Raw genomic sequence first — 12,997 nt, forward strand, 5'->3', positions numbered from 1 at the left:
CAACTCATAGTAATAACTCATATATGTAGGTTTGAAGAATATAGGATATTATTGTCTAATGATCACTCATGATAAAATCCATGAAGTGATTCAAATGAGTGTGGGTTGAATCCAATACTCAGAACTTGTGAGTACTCATGAGTGTTGTAGCAACTCTTTCCATGTCCAACATCTTAGACATCTACAAGCCAAATCATGACAGTCTTGATTTAATACCTACTTCCAATGTATTAACTACTGTGGATGGTTTGAATAACTTAGTCATTCAGGAAGAATGACCTGGTTACCTTGGAAGTCAAAACATGCAAAGTGAAACATAAGAATAATATTAATCCTATATGGTCCCAACCCTTTGAGAGTAAATAAAACACCTTTTATCTAAGCACCATATTGATTACTCATTATTCAATATTTCGTTTTTATCAACTTTATTCTTTAATTAAAAAAAACACTAGTTATCCCATGCTCCAAGCATGTACACTATGTTTTTTCTAAATGACAGTTATGCCATACAAAAAGTATGCACATTATATTTGTTTACGATTCTTACTTTGTGAATAGATCGATTGAACATAATTCCAATGATTCTCATTTCACACTCCCAAATCCTTATCGAGAAGTGTAAGAATTCCAAATTCCTGCCATTTACCGAAATCTGTTAGATTTTAAACTTATATGCACTGATCCTCTGTAATGATTATGCACAAAGTCACAAAGACTTGTCACCAGACATTACTGAGTATTGCAATGGAGATCAACTCCATGGAAACAAAGTCTCATATTCAAAGTACATTGCTTTGAACAACCTTCTTGCATTAAGTTTTCTAATCTTACACGGATTTAATAACTTCCACCTATGAGAATATTTCCAAATTCCCATTTTAACTATCACTTCTGAACAAGAGTTCCCTCTTTTCAGAATATGTTAGTATGGTCCTTCCAAAATTAACACTATACTTCCAACTGTCCCTGAGCAACCAATCTTTGGTAAACCTTAGATTGTCCTTAACAATTGTTTAATCATTTTAGTCATATCCAATTCTAGACCTTTTCCCTTCTTAATGCCCCATACATTTGTAAAATTTAGAAATGATAAATATTATAACACATGTAATTGATCCTATACTCGAAGCATATGGGACACGATTCATGCTATAAAATTTTTATTTGCCATGTTCTCACAATTCGAATTATGAAGAGGTATGCCGTAATCATAATCGAATTTGGGAACGCATCATATATAGAATTTCCTTATGTTGAACCATTTCAACATAGCATTCATATATATCCTTGACTAAAATTGATTAAAATCTCAATCTAATCTTGTAGAATTGGAATGAAGTATAAAATCCTCTCCCTTAATTATAGCAAAACAACTTTTCCAAAGTGAATTGAAACTTTTGTTTTCTATGAATAACATTGCTAACTTGCAACACTTAACATAATAATCATGCTCCCACTAGCATAATGATTATTATCTTACTAGCATAACACTTATGCTCCCAGTAGCTTTAACATGTACCCAGAAATCAACTGGACTTCTAGAAATCAATACTTTATTAACTTTCTTACCAAAGTTCAGATTTCTAATACGAGATTGCTTTGATAAAACTTTATCAAAAAACATACACCTTTCCTTAGATAGCTCACATGTGTCTAAACAATTATGAAGAGGGATGACGTAATCATAATGTTTAGACCTTTTGCCATTCTCACAAGTCCATGTTAGTGTGCCGATTAACCACACCCACTCCACTAATGACTTTGAGAATGCAAAAAACATAATTACTATATACTTAATATCTACTTAGTGAAAGCGCTTCCTCACCATCATTTTCATGAATCGGAGAGAAACCTTATGACACTTATAAGTGTTCCTATCCATGTGAATTTGTCATAACCTTAATCACAAGAATATGTCAACACAATAGGTTACAAACCTCAAGTTGTGTGCTAGTGATTAACAATAGGTTTACTCTTGATTAGTTCTTGAAACTATTCAAGATCTTCAAGACTCCCACTGTCCTTTTGACATATAAGATTCTTTTTGTCAAGAACCATTCCTTGACAAAACAAATATTCAAGAGTTAGTGCGGATTCTTATCAAGTTAAACACTTCTCACAATTGGTCTTTGTCTTATCCAAAGCATCACAACTTACCAATTTAAAATATACTACAGTAAGAAAACATTTTACTCTACATTTGACAAGTGTTTTAAACCTTTCTTAAGATTATGTCACCCAAGTTACAATCTTAGAGTATGACTCTAAGATTTGATTTTAGAACGAAGTATGATTTATCTTTTGATTTAACCATTTCAACAATTCATGATTCCTCTCCTTAGTCAAACAAATGCACTAAGGTTTCCTTAGAGAATCTATTGTGATATGGTTTCATAATCACTAAGATAGTCATAAAACAAGATATTCAAGTACTCTCCCATCTCTTCAGATTGGAGAAACTTTTATCTTTGCCAATCATTGAAAATTTTCCAATGTTCAAAATTATAGTTAAACTTGTAAGCATGACTATATTTACTAAACTTTAGTAAATCATGACGAATAATCTTATCATTCCTTGTGGTGGGCTTGACGAGTGCACAACCAAGTGTACCCAATCCTTTAGTCCTTCACTTAACTCACACATATATGTGAACAAGGACTTAGTCTTAATTTCTCAAAGATGAAAATACCCATTCATCACACAATAGAACATGCATGATTCCAAGTTTCTATCCAACTGAAACTTGGGTGATGAGAATCTTTCCTTATTTGGTAAATTATGACACAACCATAAATGAAAGAATCAAATTTTATTTTCGAATATTGCTTTCAATGGAAACATATAAACAACAATTTTTCACAAATGCCATTGTAAGGATACTTAAAATAAATAAATCAAAATTTTTTTATTTTAAAACTTGCGGAAAAATATTATCCTTACAATGCAAATACATATGAAAACTATGTTGATATCTATTCCTAAGCAATCTATCGTAACTCTTAAGCAGTTGCTCAAAATTCTGATCACCGAACCATTTTCGCGATCAGAAGCAACATACTCTTTCTTTAAGCTTACTTTGATTTTCTAAAACATAAAAATGTAATTAGATTACATTTTGTATTAAGAATCTCCAAAAGATACTTAATAGAGTTAGATAATGGACTTTACTTGAAGTAGAGTCAAACTTTTTGACTTTACCAGATCTTTCAGGTAAATCTGGCAGTTTCGCAACCAATGCCCCTTCTTTGGGCAAAAGAAACATATGGACTCTATCGAAATGGTACATGAGACTATCTCAGACTTATCCTTTCTCTTTACTATTAGGTCAAATGACTTGACCATGACCGATCCCTTTCCATTGGGAAGAGAAAGCTTTTCTGGACTTCTAATGTTATGATTGTCAATGTCCATGGAAGTTTGAGAAGTTGATCTTCCAATCAAATTTTGTTTTACCAGTGCCCCAAATCATTGCTAATTTAGTATCATCAAGCAAATAGGTAATATCATTCAGGTTCATGTCTTGATTTGTCATCAGGGTGTGACTGAATAACCAAGTCAACAGCCAACTACCTCGAGATTTCGACACCCGACTCTCCCGGCTTACCAATAGGGATTGAGTGACCTTGAACTTTCCAAGTATTTGAACTTGTGATATAGAGAGAATAATTGGAGGGGGTGGAGGAAATAAAGAATGATTTCCAGTCCCATTAATGCACAACAAAAGGATTAATGTTTCACCTTGATTGCCATGTGGGATATCATCTTCAATAGGAAAGCTTGTTCCTAAAGATTTGGGAAGACCATAGTTGTCTTAACTAGACACGTATAATGGGAGAAATTCAAGTTTAGTTGATTTAAAGTCCTTAATATAACACCCAATATGAAATATTAAGGCTAGGATCCAACAACCTATTTATTACCAGAAGAGGGATGCCATAATCCAAGCTATAAAATAGTTGAAGGTAGGTAAATGACGATTTACCAATTTCTACCATGAAAACGAAATATAATTAAGTTTTAATTGGATTTGAAACTCCTAGATCTTTTGAGATACATTGGACTTTCAATGGCATGTTTGAATCTCGATTGTGCCCTCTCAAGTTTGTGACTGGGATGCCGAGGATCACAAACAAGGTGTGAATAACCATGAAAATTGACTTGGTACCCTCAACTTTATCACCTAATTGATGTTCCGGCTAATCCCACACGCTCCAACAATGTATGATAAACTTAAGTTACCCTTCGCCACACATTGTCAGTCCCATGTTAGTGTGTCGGTTAACCACACACGCTCCACTAATGACTTAACAAAGGTGCAAAGTGTAATTTCATGGGTTAGCACTATTTCACATTTTCCTAAGTAACTAAGATTGGGAATTTATAAGTGTTTAGTTACTTAGTATTTATCATTATACTTTTAGTGAAGGGAGAATTATAGTCTTTATCCTACCCGTTCGACTAAGGACCCTCCACCAGTCAAGGAAGCGGTGGGTGAGAGTGGACACCCATTAAACTGCCATTTTATAGGCAGCAACCTTATACCCCCATCTATATAATTAAAATTATAATAATAGTATAAGGGTTGAATTTTTAAAGTTTTAAAATTCTGGGGCTTGATTTGGAATTAAAGCATTTATAAGTAAATCTTTACAAATTCCAAAACTTGAGGGCAAGTTTTGAAACTATTCAAAACTCTTTTGATTTTCATAACTTATGAGTTTAATCAAAGTTTTAGAGACTTAAATGAAGAGACTCTTGAACATCCATAACTTGAGGACAAGTTATGGAGTTCATAAAAACTACTTATGAGAAAAAGACTCTTCATTTTGTAACCTATGACATTATTTATGAGTTTTTAGAATCATAAATGTCACTTTTCATATAACTTGATAACAAGTTACAAAAACACATTCTATGAGAAATTTGTAGATTAATTTGGATTGAAAATAACTAATACAAAGTTTTTTCATTAATCTAAATTAATCCATAAAAAAAGGTAACGCAAAAAAAAAACTTTTGACAATCCATAACTTATGGAAGTTTCAAAACTCTTAAGATCATAACTTTTAAAAAAGACTTTTGAGTTCCAAAATTTTATGACAAAATTTGTAACTCCGTAAAAAATTTAGATCAAACTTTTAAAACAAATAAAATAATTATATCATTGTATCTTTTAACAAATTGACCAAATTCAAATCTTGTAGTAAAATGACTCAAATTTTACAAATAATTAATTTTCTATAAAATCAAGTAATTATCTTAAAATTTGACAAACTTCATGTTTTTTTTTCTTTTTGTTTTCAACTTTTAAAATCAAACATTTGCATCAAATATAATAAAAAACAACCCATGTCTTTGATACCATTGTTGGGTTTTTGGTATAATACAACATCCTATGGTGCACATACAACCCTAAATACCTTGGATCTATGTTTTCACTAATTATACATGCAAATGGTTTCCAAGGCATTAAACCTTTAACTAGCATACATTTGACATAAACCATATAAGATACTAGTTAGGATAACATACCATTTGATGGAGCTTGAAGTCTTGGTGTATTTTGCCTTAAAGAGCTTAGGCCCAATAGTGTGGAAGCCTCAAATGAAGTCACAACACCTAATGGACACAGGTAGAACTTGAGAGAGAATTCCATGGACCCAAAAACACCCATGAACTTCAAGAATGACTCAAGTGACATTTTTGAGGCTAAGACCATATATTTATATGTGTGGATTCAAAGGGTCATGGGTATAACCCAAATCCATACCCATGGGTTTTATGATCCATGGTTCATGTGGCCCAACTCTTTATGTATCCATACATAAACTTGGTCCAACATGGATCATAAGCCCAACACATATAAATATAACTAATTATCATAATTAGTTCCCATTAATTTAATTGGTCTCTTTTGATCACTAAATTAATTATTGATCAATACTAATTAAAACATATGATTTCATATTAATATATTATAACTTAAAATATATTAATAAACCATAAATTACCTTCTCTCAAAAGTCCATCCTAACAAATTGTCCTGATGATATGCAACCCAAATGGATCATGCTACACTCGGGTCGAGTACATACCACTAATAGTTATGAGCTTAGACATCTAATCCAACATTAAGTATTATATCTTTAAAAATTAATAACTTTTATTGTTTATAAAAAAATTATTTATTAAAGTTTAGGATCCAAGTAATGAAACAAGTAAATGGTTATGTGACCTTTATCTCATCCATTTAATCAAACGCGGTAGCTAACGATTATCAATTCCATAAAATATGTAATTCCTAGATAATGGGATCCCAAACAACTTTTTTATTTAACTTAGCATGTTTGATCCCATCTATGCCTTAGACCACTCATGCTTAGGTGACCTTTATCACACAAGATTCCGATCATGTTTTCCTACTTGAAACAACTTGTAGCATTACAACTAACTAGTGAGTAGGTGATCCTTATGTCATTAGAAAATACAAAACCATCATGAACATCATAAGAGAATCCTAGTGGTTAGGTTACCTATCGCCCACTAAGACCGTACAAAAGATGCCCGAGTGTTCTTCAAAAGGACGACAATGACTTGCATCTTTTAGAAAGGTTTTATGTATGATTTACAAACGTTGTTATAAAGACATGGTCTCATGAATATTGAATGCATCCAACAATTTGTGTACCTTTTTATAAAAATCATATCACTTGTAATAAGTTTCTTTAGGTACCAAATAAAATTTTATTTTATTTACTATTAGCTGCGATCAATTATAAACTAAAATCTAATATTTAATGTTTAGTCGTAGAACCCTTTAAGAACCGATTATAGTCTTTAATAAATTTTCATTTTATACTTAAGACTTGGAGTTTTGGATGAGTTCTAAAATCAAAATTTTAAATATTTTTTTAACAATCAAAATCTTATGACTTTATGAATTTTTATAATAAAACTTATTTTATTTTATAAACTCAATTTTATACATTTTATGATCAAAGTTGTATTTTGACAAACCAAAACTTGGTGATGACACTTATGTTTTAAATCTCATTTGACATACATAAAACATAATATCAACATGTTGCGTTAGGTTTAAAAAACTAATATCATATATTAAGTTTCGACATAAAAATAATCACTAGTTTTATTATTGTCGTTATAACGCTATAAACCGATTTTAGTTTTTTAATAAAAACTCTTATTTATTATAAAGACATGGAGTTTATATAATGTTTAAACACCTTTTAAACCATTTTAAATATGTTAAAGTTGGTTACTTATAAGTTTTACAATAAAACTATTTTCAACAAAAAAAATCGATTTTTAATCTGCAAATAGTTTAAACTCCAAAAAAATCGATTTTTAATCTGTAACTAGTTTCAAATAACATATAAAAACCATTTTCATACATAAGAACATAACATGCAATGACATAAAATAAACATCACAATCATGCATTAAAATGTGTATAAACCAAGACATATCTAGTAATAATTCTTATGAACCAACAAAAGAATTATTAAGTTTTTCCTAAAGGACATAAGGGACACTTCAAAATGTCTTCAAATTCCTACTTGCCAATACAACTCTTTCTTGCAAAAAGAACTTCAAATCTTCATGTTGTCAAAGGTTATAACACTTAAACCATTAACATTATAATTAAACCCAAAACCAATAGTAGAAGCTAATGGTTGGGATTATAGTCTCAAGTTGTTAAGTCGTCTTCAAAATGGTCATTTCTTCATCTTGTTACATTTAACTAAAAATACAACTATTTTAACTAATTTATTACAACAGATAAACAAATGAAAAAAAATACATTTTTATCTATCACATCTTATGAATAAATAAATACCAACCAAACACAACATGAATGTCTAAATGGCTTGTTTATACACAACATATCAAACATAATAAAAAACAACTATTTGCTTTTTCTTAGGCAGCTTTTATATAACCAAAATGCATGAAAAGTGGTTATATATAAACAGTACTAGAAAAACAGCCTTTTACGACGCTCATTGCGCGTCGTAAAAGGCTCAGACGACGCGCAAATACGCGTCAAGGAAGGCCCTGTCATAAAGAGAGACGACGCGCATTTACGACGTTCATTTACGACGCGCAATTACGACACGCAATGCGTATCAAGGAAGGCCCTGTCATAAAGGAAGACGACACGCATTCGCGTGTCGTAACCTTACGACGCGCGTGTTAATGACATGCAATGCGTATCAAGAAAGCCCCTGTCAAGAAAGGCCATGTCATAAGTGAAGATGACACACATTTTTGCATATCGTAAGTTTAAATATTTAAAAAAATATATATTTATATATTTATTAATTTTTAAATTAAATTTGCATTTAATGTGTCATAATAGAAACAAAATACCATATACAAAAAAATACAATCCATTGAATAAACTTTAATGTCATACAACTCTAATTCTTACAATATATAAATTTGCATTCATCTAATCTACTCTATGTTTCATACTAACAATTGAAATGAAGAATACAACACTTGCATTTTCAGCATCTTATCTCTTTCGGCTTGAGCTTTCTTTTCTACTTCTAACTCGAGAGCTATTCGCTTTCATCAACCCTGTAAACACAGCACAAAATCACTTGTCATTTTCATTTGTTTTCCAATTTCCGTTGTGTGTTTTCCTATTTCCTTAGTTTGTGTACAATGGAGTAAGCAAGTGTGTATTGAAGCACCTTCCATGTAATAGTACCCCCTTGACCAATACTAGTATCAGAACATAAAGCACCTTTCTGCACAAAAAACAACAATAAGTCAACACGTTAGTTGCAGCCTGGTTTCTTCTTCTTCTTCTGAACTCATCTCTTGCAACCATTGCTCTAAGCCTACTCTGAATAGATACAACAACTCCTTGTCAAAACATGTACAAACAGTTTCAATCAAGACACTTAATCAATCAAAAACTTCAACAATTAATTTATTTCCTTATTAAAGTTAGTTCTTTTACAGCTATATGTTTGATGATATAAAGAAAAAAATGTGAAAGGAGAATAAGGAAATACTGAATGGTAGAACCTCATTACTGTTATGCACACAATTATTCAAACCAGGCTACCAAATTCTAACAACTTCTCCAACTGTTCTGTTTTCAATCCTGTCAAGCACAATTTTTTCACAAGTAAGGCAGAAGCATGGAAATAAATAAAAGTGGGCTTCTTGAATTATCCTTCATTTTGATAAATATACAAAGTTATATGATGTGTGTGTACCTAATGGGGCCATATCTTGGTCCACAACGGAGTACAACAATGAAACGTGATCCCTCTTCATAACCTCGTATTCCAGTCCTTCAAATTTCCGGAGTGCCATCTTCCTCCTTCAAAACAAGAAATATGGTGTCTTCCTTCTCAATTTGAACAGGAAATGGCCATTTTGTGCCTTCATCACGGATCTATTAGATAAACAATATGTAAGGAAAATATCACTATAATAAATAGATAAAAATTGTATAATGAAAGAAATACACACACACACGAAGGACCCCTAATCACCTGTAGCTTGCTAGGTTGGTCAGTCTCACGGTAAACAATGAACTAGAAAACCAAACTTAAGGGCTTTTATGAACCAAAAAGAAAGAGTAAAATCAAACATTTCTATCAAACTTAAAGGCTTTAACAAACTAGAGGGTAAAATTAAAATTAAAAAAAAAGTTGCAAATATCCGAATTTAATGAACCTAAAATCTACAAGAGGGTAAAACCGACAAAAACTTACAAACTTAAGTCTTCCATAAAATAACTTGTAGTAGTCGCATAAGAAAAAACTCGTGTTTTCTTGTATACGATATGCAAAATTCAAAAGTGGACTACCAAAAATTGCCAAGTTAGATTCATAACTTTATGTACATTTTGTTAAATAAATCATCCAATATATTTCAAACAAGACCAAAGAACTCTAAATATGTACTCAATTGAAATGAGAATCACGTTCCAAACCTAAAATACCCGGTCTAAATCAAATCTTTTCAGTTCTCTACCAGTTTAGCAGAGTTTTAAGTTATGTGATTAGAACAAAAATCATCCAATTGATCTCAAATATCATCATCTATCTATACGTTTAATATGTAGATATTTATATAAGGACCCATAAAAAGTAGGGTTAGAGAATAGAGATGGGACCTAATTTTCACCAATGGCGCAAGGAATGCAAGGCGGATCTTTTGCTTGGTCTTGAGGAGTGATTTTTTGCAAACATTGATCATGAAAAGTATGGCCACAAGGAAGAACAGCAACTGTTGGTGGTGCTGTAGGCTGGTATACTGCACCTTCTGATGTTAATGAAAGATCCCTCTTTCATAGCAAGCAGTTATATTTTGTCAATTCAGGAGGACTTGTCTCAGTATCTGGCATATAATCAAACACATTACATTAGTTAGTAGTTACCATGTCATATATATATATATATATATATATATATATATATATATATATATATATATATATATATGAAGAAATAGTAAGAGTAAGAAACGATAGTGTACCTTTCCATGTAATATGAGAGACTGTAGGACTAGGAGCAGCTGTCACAGGAACATGAGGTCTAAAATTTGATGTGTAAGGTATAGATGGATTCATAAGAGCACGAACACGTTGTTGAGTCTGTGATTGTGATTGGTAGATTGGTATGGAAGGATGAGCAACATTGGCTGTTACAGAAGCAGCTGGTTTTGTGGGGAATCGGATTGGCATTGAATGATGAGTAGTTGTTGGATGTGACATCTTCTGGCGTTGAACCCAATGGGGGCCTGAAGGTTGGGCCACTGCACTTCTCTTGTGATATGGTCTCGCATAATACTCAGAATTATTAGAGAGACCATCAACAGAAGTTGTAGGAGCTTGTCCTCTAGGATTGTTAGGAAGCTAAACCATTTGAGATTGGCCTACATAAGACCAAACAAAAAAAAAATATCAAATATGTATGCAATATATCCAACTGTATACATACACTTCTTAGGTTTTTATTTACCATTACTGAAAAGGGGACCTTGAGGATTCATTGGATAACTGACAGGTGCTGCATCAATTCGATCTGATTGTCATAAAAACGATCTCAAGAAATTAAAAAGAGAGCAAGTAGTCATACCAATAGAAGGTCGAACAACATTATCTAGATACTGACGTGTTTGACTTTGACCTGAAAATAAAAAATTAATCTCACATGATAAGTAAGACTTAACTTGTTGTCTATAACTGTATAAAAACAGTCTTATGCCACTCAGGATACCTGCACTAGTTGTCTGCAAGCTTATTTGTCTCTTAGCAGATTGAGGGCTATCTCTCCCATTAAACTCAACTCCCAGCCTTTTTGGGAATGGGAGATCTGTTACACCTTGACCACTGCTAACCCAAGATACTTGAGGAACTGCTGTCCTCTGGTTTTGTGAAAGCAGACCACCCCCAGGACCTTGGGTAGGCATGTGATTCTGTAAATAGGGATGTTTTCCTACAAGAAAACATATTGATTCAATAAGGATAACCTTAATGTAAACTGAAAACAATCACCTTGCTTACCTGCATAATTCTGTCTGGTAGAAGTAGAACCACTTCCAAGTTTGAGAGAAGAATTCATGGAACTCTCTGATGGTGACAAATCTATATTGCTTGGATAACGAACCTGAGATACATATAAGAGTATAAGCACTCCATGTTACTAAATCAAAAAAGGTTACATGAACAAATAACAACGTACTTTTAAATTTATTTGTTACTTTCCTTTTCCTATTATAACATCGTAGCACCCAATTATAGTAATGTCATGCAAAGACAAGATATTTACTGCTATGATTGAGTAGATTTTTCATGCAATAATAGGAAGAAAAAAATGAAAGTAAGATGCTAATGCTATGCATTTAGACGAATCCAAAAAGAAAATGAAGTTACCGCAACATTGAAGGTAGGAGCTGGGTGTTGTCCACGAAGTCCATTCGGGCCCAAAATAGAATGTCTGGAGAGAGTTTCTTCCCTTGCACGAGGAATATTTAGAGAACTAAAGCAGCAAGAAAACCAAAATCACTAGTTTGTGTCATAAAAACAACCACCATCAATTCTAAGTTCTAACTAAGGACCTGATAATGTCAAAAGGTGACACGATCTCTTTTTACAAGGATCCCTTTGGTGAAATACATGCCAAAGGGTATAAAATATCGGATTTATTTGTCCTCCACATAATTAGGAACCAACGAATTGCAATAACCATCTTCAAATTGTACACAGTAAAAATCCCTAGAAGTTTCAATTTAGTCATTAATTTTTATCCCATTCATTCTATCGGTAGAAATGCTGAGTTGGCATCCTATACTTCACACGGATTCTCCACATCAATACTTTATTTTCTTCTTATATTATAGAGAAAGAAAGAGAGGGGGAGGGGATATGAAGTACATAACAAATTGAAAAGAACGCTTACAATTGCCTAGTTTGCTCTTCCAGAGTATTAACAGGTGAATACAACTGCATCCGAGTATCTTGATAGCCATACCCCCCATTAGCATTATTAACCTGTACCTGTGGTGCCTGGTACTTTATCATAGAAAAGTAAAGTTTGTTTCTATCAAATTGCTATATAACCTTTGGAAGATATACGTTCTAAAATCTAAAAATAATCATCAGATTTTCACATGTTTACACCAATATGGAAATAATCGATCGTCTTATTAAAAAAGTGGTTATGTCACATAACATAATAGCCACAAACTATTGCCATATTGCATGCTAGGTCACTCACCATGTACTTGTAGTCTTATACAAACCGAACATTGAACTTCATATTTTGTTCCGCTTTAAGCATTTGAACAGGTAAACCCATCTGAGAAGGCATCCTATGTGGCATATAGTTGGCAAATAGTGTCCACTCTATGTCCATGTGGTGCTGACATGGTATCCAACGTGGACTTTTTAATTTAAATTCTATTAGAACTTACAACTAATACCATAAATATAAATACACCCAT

General features: G+C 32.3%; 1 long non-coding RNA gene across 1 annotated transcript; it reads right to left on the bottom strand.

Annotated features, from left to right (window-relative positions):
• Window positions 1-11,627: 11,627 nt before the first annotated feature.
• On the bottom strand, window positions 11,628-12,593 carry LOC111919581 (uncharacterized). Its single transcript, XR_002859539.3, has 3 exons — window positions 12,454-12,593; window positions 11,928-12,033; window positions 11,628-11,661 (listed from the first exon to the last, which is right to left on the bottom strand). It is a non-coding gene; the product is annotated as an uncharacterized LOC111919581 (long non-coding RNA).
• Between the last annotated feature and the right edge of the window lie 404 nt (window positions 12,594-12,997).

The sequence above is a fragment of the Lactuca sativa genome, chromosome 4 (assembly GCF_002870075.4).
Source record: "Lactuca sativa cultivar Salinas chromosome 4, Lsat_Salinas_v11, whole genome shotgun sequence".
Lineage (NCBI taxonomy): Eukaryota > Viridiplantae > Streptophyta > Magnoliopsida > Asterales > Asteraceae > Lactuca > Lactuca sativa.